The sequence below is a fragment of the Thermobia domestica genome, chromosome 1, assembly GCF_964235325.1.
Source record: "Thermobia domestica chromosome 1, izTheDome1.hap1.1, whole genome shotgun sequence".
In the NCBI taxonomy this organism is placed as follows: domain Eukaryota; kingdom Metazoa; phylum Arthropoda; class Insecta; order Zygentoma; family Lepismatidae; genus Thermobia; species Thermobia domestica.
Genome location: NC_137454.1, coordinates 131,854,340 through 131,867,322, shown reverse-complemented (window position 1 = coordinate 131,867,322; position 12,983 = coordinate 131,854,340). Strand labels below are relative to the sequence as shown.

The 12,983-nt window shown below is 36.4% G+C and overlaps 1 protein-coding gene across 2 annotated transcripts in view; it reads right to left on the bottom strand.

The window, feature by feature from the left end:
* Window positions 1–12,983, bottom strand: part of LOC145689292 (alpha-1A adrenergic receptor-like) — a 476,445-nt gene that overhangs the window by 72,463 nt on the left and 390,999 nt on the right. The gene's annotated exons all lie outside the window — the stretch shown is intronic.

Sequence of the window (12,983 nt, the reverse complement as noted above, 5' to 3'; positions counted from 1 at the left end):
GTCTATCTGTCAGTAGTTCCTATAACGACTGATGCTCGTTGTTTTGTCTCTTCTCAGAATTTTCTGACACAAAGGACTCAACAAGTGAAGGCCACTGGAAATTCAATAAAGAACCGAACTCGTATCCATGACTATTGTTCAACTTTAACTGAATAATGTTCACATAAACAAAAATTTCTGAAGTTAAATTCTACATCCACGTCTCATAAAGTCAGGCAGGCGGGTTAAAGGGCGTTATACTTTGTAGTATTCTTGTCATATAATTGTATAGTAAAGTTTATCTGAAAACTAAATACACTGAAGTTTGTCGGGATCGTAATATGGCAAATTATGGATGCGTTAAAATATCAAATAATACTTTTGATAAAGTAGATATTTTCAAATATCTAGGATCAATATTAACAGACGAAAACCAGATTCACGAAGAAATTAAATGTCGAATAAAAGCAGGGAATTCGTGTTATCATTCAGTTCAAAATATCTTGTCATCGCGAATTCTGTCGAGGAATTTGAAGCTTAAAATACGGTATATAAAGCGATAATCATGCCTGTCAATGTTTCTTGCAGAAACAATGTTTCGGGGGAAGGCCGCACACTCAGTATTCTGGAGGGGAATTGCTGGCACTATTCTATTTATTATTATATTAAATAAGTATTTCTTGGTCTCCTCCGGAGGGCACTCTCAGATATCATGGAGACAATGCCTCCCCCAAACACGTGCCTGGAAGAAACACTGATGACTGTTGTTCTGTATGGTTAAGAAACATGGTCGCTTACTCTGAGGGAAGAACATAGACTGAAAGTATTTGTGAACAAGATCCTGAAACAAATATATATTCGGACCCAAGAGGAATGGGAATTTGGAATGGCGGAAACTTCATAACGAGGAACTACATAATTTATATCGTTTACCAAACATTGTTAGGGTCATCAAGTCTAGGAGGCTTAGGTGTGCAGGTCATGTAGCTAGAATGAAAGAAAGTAGAAACGCTTTCAAAGTCTTGACTGGAATACCTATAGGAAAACGACCATTAGGAAGACCTAGGGGTAGATGTGAGGACAATATTAAGATGGATCTCGCAGAAATAGGAATAAGAAGTAACAAACTGGATCCGGTTGGCTAAGGATAGAAGTTAGTGGAAAGCTTTTGTGAACGCGACATTGAACCTCCGGGTTCCATAGGCTATAGAGTTAGTTAGTTAGTTAAAGTTTATCTGTATAGTTCTCTTATTTTTAATTATTACAACTTTTGCAGAAAATTTTGTAAGCAATGAAAGGAAGAAGTGTGACCAAAAATGAAACCCTGTACCTATAGCTCACTGTAGCAAGAAAAATATCATGCAATATGGGAAGATTATTCCACCAATTTGAAACAAAATTGAAGACTATGTGTATCAGATTTGTGTTTTATTTTATTTTTTAAATATACTTATAGTTAATTTAAATATTATATATCAATATCACAACATAATGTAAGCAAAAACAACGCTAAGGTATGAAATTTCTTTGTTGGGATGCTTAGAATGAATGAGTGGTAAAGGGTAAATCTGAATTAGTGAAATTGTTTATGGTGTAAATGCTGAATAAATTGTAAAATTAAAGATCTGAAGAGATGAGAGTTCTGAAATATGTAAGACTAGTATGTCTAGTCGAAAGAAAATCTCTACTTTTTAATGCCATTGAATGAAACAAGCCATATGTGATACACATTAATATACATCTAAGTTTTAGGTCGCAATTTGAGACGAAATCATAACAGCGTTGAGGTTTGATAAACGTTTAAGAAAAACTATTTGACAAAATACAGTTTGTCTGTCAGAATGAAACGTTATTTTAACGTTCGACAGACTGACATCCGTGGACTAAGAATGCAAAAGGATGTTGTGTGGATGCCAAAATATCTTTTCTAAGTCTGTTCGCCCAAACGACGGGGGATAGATGGATGTCTTACGTCAAAATAACCCTAACTACAACGCGGCACGCTGGAGATTCTCCAAGTGCTTACTTTAATGTAAACCTCACTGGGCCAACCATAATTTTTACAAGTTTTCTTTTTTTCGTCATTTTCTTTCGAAGCTAGTAAATTATTTCCCTTCCTTCCACTTAGTTTGGACAATAATTTTACGAATTGATTTAGTTTATTTTCGTTTTATATCAAACTATTTTTATTTAAGTTCAGATTAATTTGATGCGTTCTCCGGTTGTATTACAGAATTTTTTTAAAGTTTATTTTTGTCCACTTATTTATTGAATTGGGTGTAATAAGATTCTACCATTCGACTCAGTCGTTATGTGTGCATGTGTGTGTCCGTCCGTCTGTCTCTTCTACGATAACTCATAGAACTTTTCTAATTTTAATTAATCTTGACATTTACCTTCAATCTTCAATCCAATTGCTTAGGGTTGTAATCCATCAAGAATAAGGGGGTTGAAGGGGTAAAATTCACCACATGTTGACAGTTTTTATACGTAGAAAACATTTTCGATACTATGAGTATAAAACACTTAAAAATTAGCCACTTATGAAATATACCGTATATTTTCTGTAGAGTATATTTTCTTTCCGATCATTTCCACTAGTTACAGTTCAAATTGGTAATGAGTAAGTCGCTAAAAGATGATAAGTTATCACAAGTTTTGACGTGTCTTTATTATGCTCAAGTGTCATCTGCTAAAATTTACTACTTATTTTATTCTCAGCAAAGGTATTAATTTAATTAGCTTTATTATCTTAGTAGTGATCTCCAATGAATACCAAAACAACTTCCAGACTACTTCAACCGTTTTAATTTATCTATATATTTCTGGGTTTCGTGTGGAGTATTGTGCTACATGGGTCGGAAACTTGGAGGCATTACGCAAAAAGGATGAAAAACGACTGGAAGTTTTCGAAGTGTGGTTGTGGAGAAGAATGGAAAGAATTAGATGAGTCGAGCGAAAAACGAATGAGGTGTTAGAAACGATGGAGGAGAAAAGAACAATTTTAAATATTACTAAGAAGAGGAAGAGAAACTGGTTGGAACATAGCCTAAGAAGGAACTGCATTATGAGGGACGTGCTAGAGGGTATGGTGGCAGTGGCAGGGAAAGAGAGGGAGAGGGCGAAGAAGACTATAATTAATGGAATATATCAAAACCGAGAATTCGTACGTGAAGACGAACACTGAGAAAAATCCGTTCTCCTGATAGCTTTATATTGTACAAATATACGGAATTTTCTTGCTTGCTACAGAAATCAGTACGAAGCATACGTTATCCGTATACTACATAGGCACTGCCCTTAGATGTTACATCATGCCGTTGCATAATATCTGATATCTGACAGTCATCCTTATATTACATGTTGTCTTCGTCAGCTATATACGTCCATTTGTATGAGATCCTGACTGCCTAGATTATTTCACACGGAAAGTACGTACAGATGGAACACTTATACAGAAAGTATTATAAAACATGCGTTTTCAGCTATACGTCTGCTGTACGTCAAGTCTAAAAACTACAGGATTTGCCAATGTAACGTATGATTTTACGTATTCCACATACATTTTTTTCTCAGTGAATGGGTTAGCGGAAGGCCGTGGAGCATGGAGACTTCTCAGTTGCAGCAAGTGCTTTTTTCCAATGGTTTTCAGTCTTCATGTAAAAAATAAATAAATAAATAAAAATAAAAATAAAATCTTTTAGGCAACATACCCTCACTATATTTCTACATTTAGATAGCCTATATGTCGAGTCAGGGTCGTAATAAAACATACCGCCTCTGGTTTTTTCCACTTCGGACACTATAATTTTAATCATAAAGAACACTATTTCGTATTATAGTGCTTTCTAACAAATGCTGCTGTTTCTACTGAGCTTATTAGTTTAGATTTATTTCGCTAATCACATCATAAGATTTTCATGATGAACAATACACGAACATTCAAACATTGAGAAAAATCCGTTATCCAGAAGGCAGTATATTGTACAAATATACGGAATCCTTATGTTTACTACGGAAATCTGTACGGAGAATACGCTATCCATATGCTATATACCTTTCCCACTTACATGTTACATCATGCCGTTGCAGGATGTATGGCATCTAACAGTCTTCCGCATATTACATACTTCCATATATTATATACGTCAGCTATATGTTACATACGTTCATCTGTATGTGAGATCCTGACCGCCTATATAAAGTTCTTTCGTTCGGAACGTTTTATTCGGAATACTTACGCGGAAAATACGTATAAAATATACTTTTTCAGTTATACGTTTGTTGTACGCTAAGTCCAAAGACTACAGGATTTACACATGTAACCTACGTTTTTACGTACGCCACGTACGTTTATTATCAGTGAACTTTAAAATTGGTCAAAGGGGAACAAGAAAAGGGAAAATGAAATGAAATCTTTAAGTTTCACGTCCCACGGTTATGCCGGTTAGGCTAAAGGTCATGGTGAGAGATGAGGGAAATGGTGGTATGAAGAAAGTGGGAGGAAACGGGAGAACCTCGAGAAAACCCACGAGCACGGTGTTTGTCCACCACAAAGTCCACATGGCGCGAGCTGGGATCGAACAACAAGAAAAAGGATATAATCACAAAAATCAATATAGGTAGCTGACCAGACTCAACCAAAACCCAACGCAGTGCATTTTTTGTAAAAGTTGATATACAAGTAGAAACTCTTTATGGATCCTTGAGTGTGGAACACTCTTTATGGAAGTAGAAGTAGAAACTCTTTATGGATTCCTGAGTGTGGAATGAGTATGAGTTGCTTTACAATTTTGGAAGAACGAGTGAATATATACGGCATCAGATTCAGGGCTCGAGAGTAGTCTAGATTTCGCTCAAATACTTTTCTGCTATCAAATTCAACGAAATATTACAATTTAGCAACTACTTTAGTTGATGTTTCAATGGAGAAGGATTTACAAACAATCATTTTCTTGATTTAATTATTTACAAATTCGCTTCATATGACATTCAAGGATTAGCAAAAAGGGTGCTAAGAGAAAATACAAGAAAAAGTGAAATCGTCAAATCAATTTGTTGGCCTCCCTTGATTCAGGAAAAACTGATATCTCCGGTGAGATCGCTTGTGATATTAATTACGTGATCCAATTATTTCCTCATGATTCTTTTTTTCTGTTTCTTTCTTTATGGTTTCAGGTTAAAATTAGTAAATCAATTTGAAAATTTGTGATTGAATTTTGAGGCTAGATTTATCAGAAAGATATGTATATCTACCTACCTAACTATTCTTGAACATTGAGAAATTGACGAGTTTCAACTTGATTCAAGTAATGTCTGACTACTTCATGTGCCGAGTTGAGTCGAGTTAAGTCGGTTTACCACTCTCCACAGGGTTGGGGGAGTGGAAGGATGTCTATCTACCAGGTTACTTTATCCAGAGTATAATAATAATAAGTATGTTGTGTAAAGATGAACAGTTCAAAGAAAATGGCATCTTGAGAATGTAGGCCTGAACTGGTGGTCTGGATGTATGTTGATGGTGAAATCCGTGTTCTCCTCTCGTTGGGTATTTTGAGAATCAATGGACTGTGCCAATCAGAAGTTCCGGTGTTTAATCCAAAAACTGGTATGTGTTGTTACTTGGTTAAGATGGATGATTTGTGATTTATGTGGGATGATGAGTTCTTCTTTGTTTGTGAGTTGTGCTGGGTGCTTGTGATTGAGTGATGTATGTCACCATGCGTAGATGTCAAGATGTTGATTTCTTCATTAAGAAGTTATTTTCAAGCTCGTTGAATGGCCTTCATCAACAGTGGTTGTTGGGCAGGTTGAGTTTCAAGAGCTTGCTCTTCTCTGATTGGCCGGATGTTGTCTTCTGGTGATTGGAGTTGTGATTGGAGAAGCCCTGGTCTGGAACTGATCCTGATAAGAGCCGAAATCATTGTGGTCTGATAATTGTTTGGTGGTAATGATGTTTGGAATTCGTTTGTAGACTGTTCGAGTGGGTCTTCTAGAGCTGCTACTGTGGCCGGTTCGGTGGTCAATGATCTTGTATGTAGCACAAAACTTTTAATGGATAGGCTTGTCGCACTCTTCGTCGTGACTCTCTCCACACCTGTAGCAAATCTTCTGATTAACACAAAGATGAGTTGGATGATCGCACTTGTAACAATTCCAACAGCCTTAGATGCTTCAATCTTGAATTGAGTCTGGAATCGCTGGATTACAGTCTTGATGAGATGATTGATCTACGCACGATTAATAGAGAAGAGGCGGACTAGAGGTACAGCACCATTCTTGCCTTGGATACGAGTGATGTTTATTACGTCCACTGCCTGTTTGGTGAGTTCTGTCCTAATGCGGGGCAATGGGATCTGAGGGTCCAAGACTTTAATGGCACACGTATATGTGGTGCGGTTTAGGTTCTTCTTTGGCTGTGAAGTTTTCTTGTTTGGGAGATCGGAATCAGAGTTCTTCTTGGTAGATTGTTGCGTGTTTTGTGACTGGGCTAGGTGAGTATTCTTCTTTGTGGGCAGTCGTGGTATTGGTTATGCTGATCTGTGTGAGTAATTTCAATATTCTTTGTGAAATGATCTTCGGAAGGTCTAGTCTGTAAGCACTCTTCATGGGAAACGTATATAACAACTGCATTGGTGGATTTGTTGAGAGAGTCAGGTGATGGTCCATCTGTTCTTTCTTCTGGTTGCGTATCAGCGGATAGAGAATGGATTTTATCTGCTTCTTCTTGTGATTGGAGGATAATCATTTTGGCACGAGGTCCAAAGTCAGGTTCTTGAGAGTGGTGTAGGAAGGCATCTTTGGTGTGTGTCCGTAAAGTTAAGAATGTTTCCTGTTTTGTGTTATGTGTCCTAAGATGAAACACTTCTTGCCGAGCCTCTCCTGGAGAATGTCTCCAGTGGTGACGTTATCTTAAAGAACTTTCTCCTCAGGGTTGATAATTGCAGTCCGATGTCATTCCGCAAAGGGGTTAGAGTCTCTATTCTTCCTAGAGCGTGTTCTACACATGGTATATGTAACGAAACACTGAACTGAATGGGTTAACGAGGGGAGTGAGGGGTCTGTAATTGTTGTAAAAGTGGTTTAACACTACTCGTTTTGACGAAATCTACGTTAGCACGTCTCACTCCTACGTCTCTCTCGGTGCGAATGTTGTTCATGTGTCAGATCCTAATTTTTTTAAAAAAAAAAATCTCACTGGTGTTATAATTTAGATTACTTCAGTCGGTATCTAACCAATGAAAATAGGGTCTTCCCTGGTACCTTTCAGTATTAGATGCAAACATGTGAGGGAGAGGAGGAAAGTAAGTTAAAGCGATTAGAAAAAGGGCAATGTTGTGCTGAAATAAGTAGGAATTCCAGCGATTTTTTAAACATCATAACAATAACATTGTAACAATGTAAAACAGGCAGCTTGGAGAATGGCTCAAGTTAAATATTTTGTGAACTGTTTTCTTATATGGTTTTGTAATAATAATAGTAATATTTGCCTTCCTTGATAGCATTCGTTGTGGATCAAAAATAATTATCTTTCATAAATTAAAAGAAAAATGTGGATTGTCATTTAATAATCACCTGTCAGATCTCATTAGTATTTTATCTCGTTCTCCTCGAAAGAAAAAGATCTTTCTTGACAAGAGGAAGAAAATACTACTTTTATTACCTTAATTATCAAAGACAAGATGGCACGTGAAATCAATTTTTTTCTTCTTTTTAACCGGAAGAGTTTGAAACCAAGTCCTAGCTGACGGAAGGAGGTTTAAGATCCGTCAGTGTTGACAGAGACCCATCAACGTTTAATCTGATCCTTAATTATTCACAGGAATAACATCTGGCTTTAATCTCAATTATACAGAGAGGATAAAGCTCCCCAGCCATAAAAAGAAAACTTTAGAAGCCCAGTGAAGAACGTAGTAGAGAAAGAACCTCTACACACACACACACACACACGCACACACACATATATATATATATATATATATATATATATATATATATATATATATATATATATATATATATATATACTGTGTAAAATAGGTCGAAAGGTCATAAGGCACGAGGTCAGCACGTGTATGCATATATTCCTGTACCAATTAACAATCAGACTAAATCTAGAATATGCTTCCTCATAAATAAACATTCCAGTTTGTGTTTGCTGACCGTATTATTTCTAGGGAAAATTACATGTCTCTGTATCCATGTGAAATATATAGTAACATCAGCAACGTATTAATTTAAACATACAAGATGAATAAGATTCATTTCTCCAGTAACATTTCGAATTGTTTCTTGGTGCTAAATGCTCCAGAATGGTAAGTATGTAAAATGGTGTCAGTGCATCGTTGAGCAAACACGATTTCAGAAACAAATGTTACAAACTTAAATATTTGAATCTTTTCGAAACGTATGACAATTGAGTTACATAAAAATCAAGTTTTGTTGAGTTTCTCTACTGATTCCACTATGCCTGTTGCAAGGAAGAAAAACAAATATGAGCCCGTCTATTTGCGCTCATTACATTTTCGGAGTTTGCAATAGTCTCTGGGATAAATGGTTTGAACTATTTTCAGCACATTCTTACGGGATTTTACAGTTCCTTAAAAAAAATTGAAGATCAATGATGTTAAATAAAAATGGATTAGTTTTGTTCTCATGAAATAAATGCACTACATTCTTGATTATCCAACATCGTATTCGTGGGTTTTCTCGGTACTCCTATTTCCTCCCACATTCTCATTCCACCGATTGTTCCATTATCATCTACTTGCCTTAATCATCCATCTTCCGTGGTCTAAAGGGCATAAACGTGGGACGTTAAACTTAGATCATTTCATTTTTTTTCATTATCCAATCGTTTCTTGGCAGAGGAATGCCGGATTACTGAGTCAGGTTTAATTTTTTTTTCTATTTACGTTACATGTCTTTATTTTCGTGATATTGCAAATACAACTTAATACACATTGGCATTTCATCACAAATGCCATATTCAATGACATCAATTGAATACGCAAGTACTAGTATACACGGTACAGTACACACAATTTTGAATTCTTTACCCAGTATGAGCATTTTGGATCACGTCACTATTTTTTTCTTCGTTTTACTGAAGATACTCGTCGAGGCATCATTTGTCACACAATTATCTTCACTGTTGACGACAATGTAGAAGAAAAAAAGGAAACCGTTGTGATGGCCAAACTATTCAAGGTCAGACTAGAGACCTGCACGGGCCGGGCTTGGGCGGACCGACACTGATTTCTCTTCAGGTCGGGCCGGACTGGGGCCGATTAATTGCAATTCTTTAATAATTATTGACATTCGTTAAACGATAATTAGAATAAAGGCAAACGTTGAAGAAGTGTACCCGTGAAAAATGTTACAAAATGAAACTTCGAAAATTTATCGGGCCCGGGCCGGGCTTGGGCCAAGAATTTTTAAAAAAACTTATCGGGCCGGACCGGGCTCGGGCCGAAAATCTCCAAAACTTTTCGGGCCCGGGCTGGGTTGGGCTCGGGCTGAATTTTTCTCTAGGTCAGACTAACGACAGTGTATGTTAGGTATCTTATTATAACATAAACAGAAGAAGTGTTGCCACGGGTGAGAATAAGATTCAATAAATAAATTAATAGAACTAAAAAATTTGAATATTGTAGAAATTGCTTGAATAATATAGAAATTATCTCTCTTGCTATTGCCCTTATGAAGTGGAAGTTTTTTTGAAAGCGTTGAAACACGTATTATCTTATTTTTAATTGACAGTTTATATACCCAAATTTCACACTTCCATGTCATTTTCCGCATCTTATTATTACAGAATCTGAAACCAGAATGTAATAGAAATGGCTCCCTTCCCGTTTTTAAGAGCGGAATTTTCGGAAACGTTAAAACACGTGTTAAGTTCAATTGTTTTTAATGAAGAGTTTATGGGTATATGCGGAGTTTCATCTTCCTAGCTTCAGGAATTCACGAGATATTATCTTCATTAAAAAAAATAATTAAGAATAAAAACTTTTACTTCCTCCCCCTTAGAATACTTATTCCCAGTGCCGCCGATTTCTCTGTAACATTGGGTGGGTCCGTTTAGGAATGTGTTTCGTTGTCTCACACCGTCTACCAAGGTTTAATGAGGATTTTAATGCCAACAAAAAGATCCAAGCAAACCACGGGAGACTCAGGCCCCTGGATCAGTGCCCATGCTTATATTAAATATTCTTTTCCTATTCCTTGCTCCCGTTACAAAAGAAAATTTCCGTCCAAATTTCACGTTTATAGCAGTAGCGTAGCGTGATATTCCGAAAGGGGGATGCCAAAGTTAGTCATTTGTGCGATATAGTACTACTGCAAGCAGCAAGACATAGCTATTCCGAATAGAAATATAGGGTTATACAAAATTTAGGAGGAAGCCCCCTAATTGGAGGTCTAGTGGGGCATAGAGAAGCGAATGCGAGGATTACGTTAGAATTTAATAACCAATTGTCTCAGCTCCTTCTTGCTACTACCGTTGTGACGAGAAAACTAGGCCCCACTTTTGTATGAACATTGTTTCCAGTATCGTTCCCTTCATTTCTTTCTCGTGGGCGGCATTTTTCTCCACATACCACACGTCAATCTCGTTCTTTCAAATATATATATATATATATATATATATATATATATATATATATATATATATATATATATATATATATATATATATATATATATATATATATATATATATATTAGGGTGTATCGAAAAAAACTTTTTTTCGAAATCCGGTTACGGCTAGTGCGGATTTTTGGCCAAATGGCATCAATAAAACGTATAAAAAATTTCAACTCGATCAGACAACTCCTTCTGCTGCCGAGTAGAGCCCAAATATTAGAAAAATCAACGAAAGATTCACTTTTCAACTGATTTTTCAAAAAATATTTTTTAAATATTTCCTATACTTTTCGGTCTTTTAAATTTTTGAAATAGCATTGGAAAGGAGAAAAAATACATAAAACAAATTTATTACGGTTACTTCTGTACATCACAACCATAAAAAACCTAGTTAATTATTTGTAAAAATGCACTGATTTTCTGGCCTATCGTACAATTAAATTTTAATATAAAATTATTGAAGTCTCTTGAATAACGAAGAAAACACTTTAGTGCTAAATTCTAAGAGCAGTAATAGTATAAATAATTTGCTCCCAATGCCGTGTGCATCTGCTTATCACACTAGATCACCTGCCGCCCACCTCTCCCCGAACGCCTCTTCTCTTGTACTTGCCCAGCTGAAATGACCTGTCTTATCAGTCGCCAGTAATCAACCAGCTGTGTCGAACGTGATTGTAACTGCTTGAGTTATTTATTAGTACTGTAGGAAATTTTAACTACATAATTTGTTTTCGTGTGACGTGCAGTATGTAGAAGCGAGAACAGTGTTTCAGTTGTGTTAAGTACTTTTTATTAGGAAGAGAGTGACAGATACGCTGACGTTACGGCATCGACAAGTTTGTTACGGTCTGACGTTAGGAATAGCATTATTGGGACACCCAAGGAATTGGGTAGAACACAGCTACCAACCGTTGAAATGTATTGAGACAATACCTATGGGAAAGAGCCCCCAACAAAGGATTTATCTTCTATCGTCGCCAGGAAGATTGTAGAAAATTGAAATTACGCCTCAATCAGCGGCGAAGCAATATTCAGTGTCAGAAGGATTGTTGCAATGATATTGAAGTACCATAATATTGTCCGTGACTTGCAAAACTCAGCAAAGTCCGGTTTCCAAACTTCTGCGAAACGAATTGCTGATTTTCAACAGTCTGCCAAAAATATTTCATTTGATATAACCTTTTGTAAGTGTTCCGATCCTCTTCCCTGCAACTGCGAAAAAGGAAGAAAAGTGCCAGTGCTAGAGGTGCCTTTTCTTCTAGATCAAAGAATCACAAGATTGAGGCGTAATCTCAATTTTCTACAATCTTCCGGGCGACGATAGAAGATAAATCCTTTGTTGAAGGCTCTTTCTGGGATCCCGAAATTCTCATTTTTTCTTCTCGCCCCCATAGGTATTGTCTCAATACATTTCAACGGTTGGTAGCTGTGTTCTACCCAATTCCTTGGGTGTCCCAATAATGCTGTTCCTAACGTCAGACCGTAACAAACTTGTCGATGCCGTAACGTCAGCGTATCTGTCACTCTCTTCCTAATAAAAAGTACTTAACATAACTGAAACACTGTTCTCACTTCTACATACTGCACGTCACACGAAAACAAATTATGTAGTTAAAATTTCCTACAGCACTAATAAATAGCTCAAGCAGCGACAATCACGTTCGACACAGCTGGTTGGTTACTGGCGACTGATAAGACAGATCATTTCTGCTGGGCAAGTACAAGAGAAGAGGCGTTCGGGGAGAGGTGGGCGGCAGGTGATCTAGTGTGATAAGCAGATGCACACGGCATTGGGAGCAAATTATTTATACTATTACTGCTCTTAGAATTTAGCACTAAAGTGTTTTCTTCGTTATTCAAGAGACTTCAATAATTTTATATTAAAATTTAATTGTACGATAGGCCAGAAAATCAGTGCATTTTTACAAATAATTAACTAGGTTTTTATGTTTGTGATGTACAGAAATAACCGTAATAAATTTGTTTTATGTATTTATTTCTCCTTTCCAATGCTATTTCAATAATTTAAAAGACCGAAAAATATAGGAAATATTTAAAAAATATTTTTGAAAAATCAGTTGAAAAGTGAATCTTTCGTTGATTTTTCTAATATTTGGGCCCTACTCGGCAGCAGAAGGAGTTGTCTGATCGAGTTGAAATTTTTTATACGTTTTATTGATGCCATTTGGCCAAAAATCCGCACTAGCCGTAACCGGATTTCGAAAAAAGGTTTTTTTCGATACACCCTAATATATATATATATATATATATATATCGCCCCTAGAAATTTGTCATCTTGGATCCGGAACTCAGACGCCCGTTCGTGAATATGGGCCTGATTGTATATATCATTTGA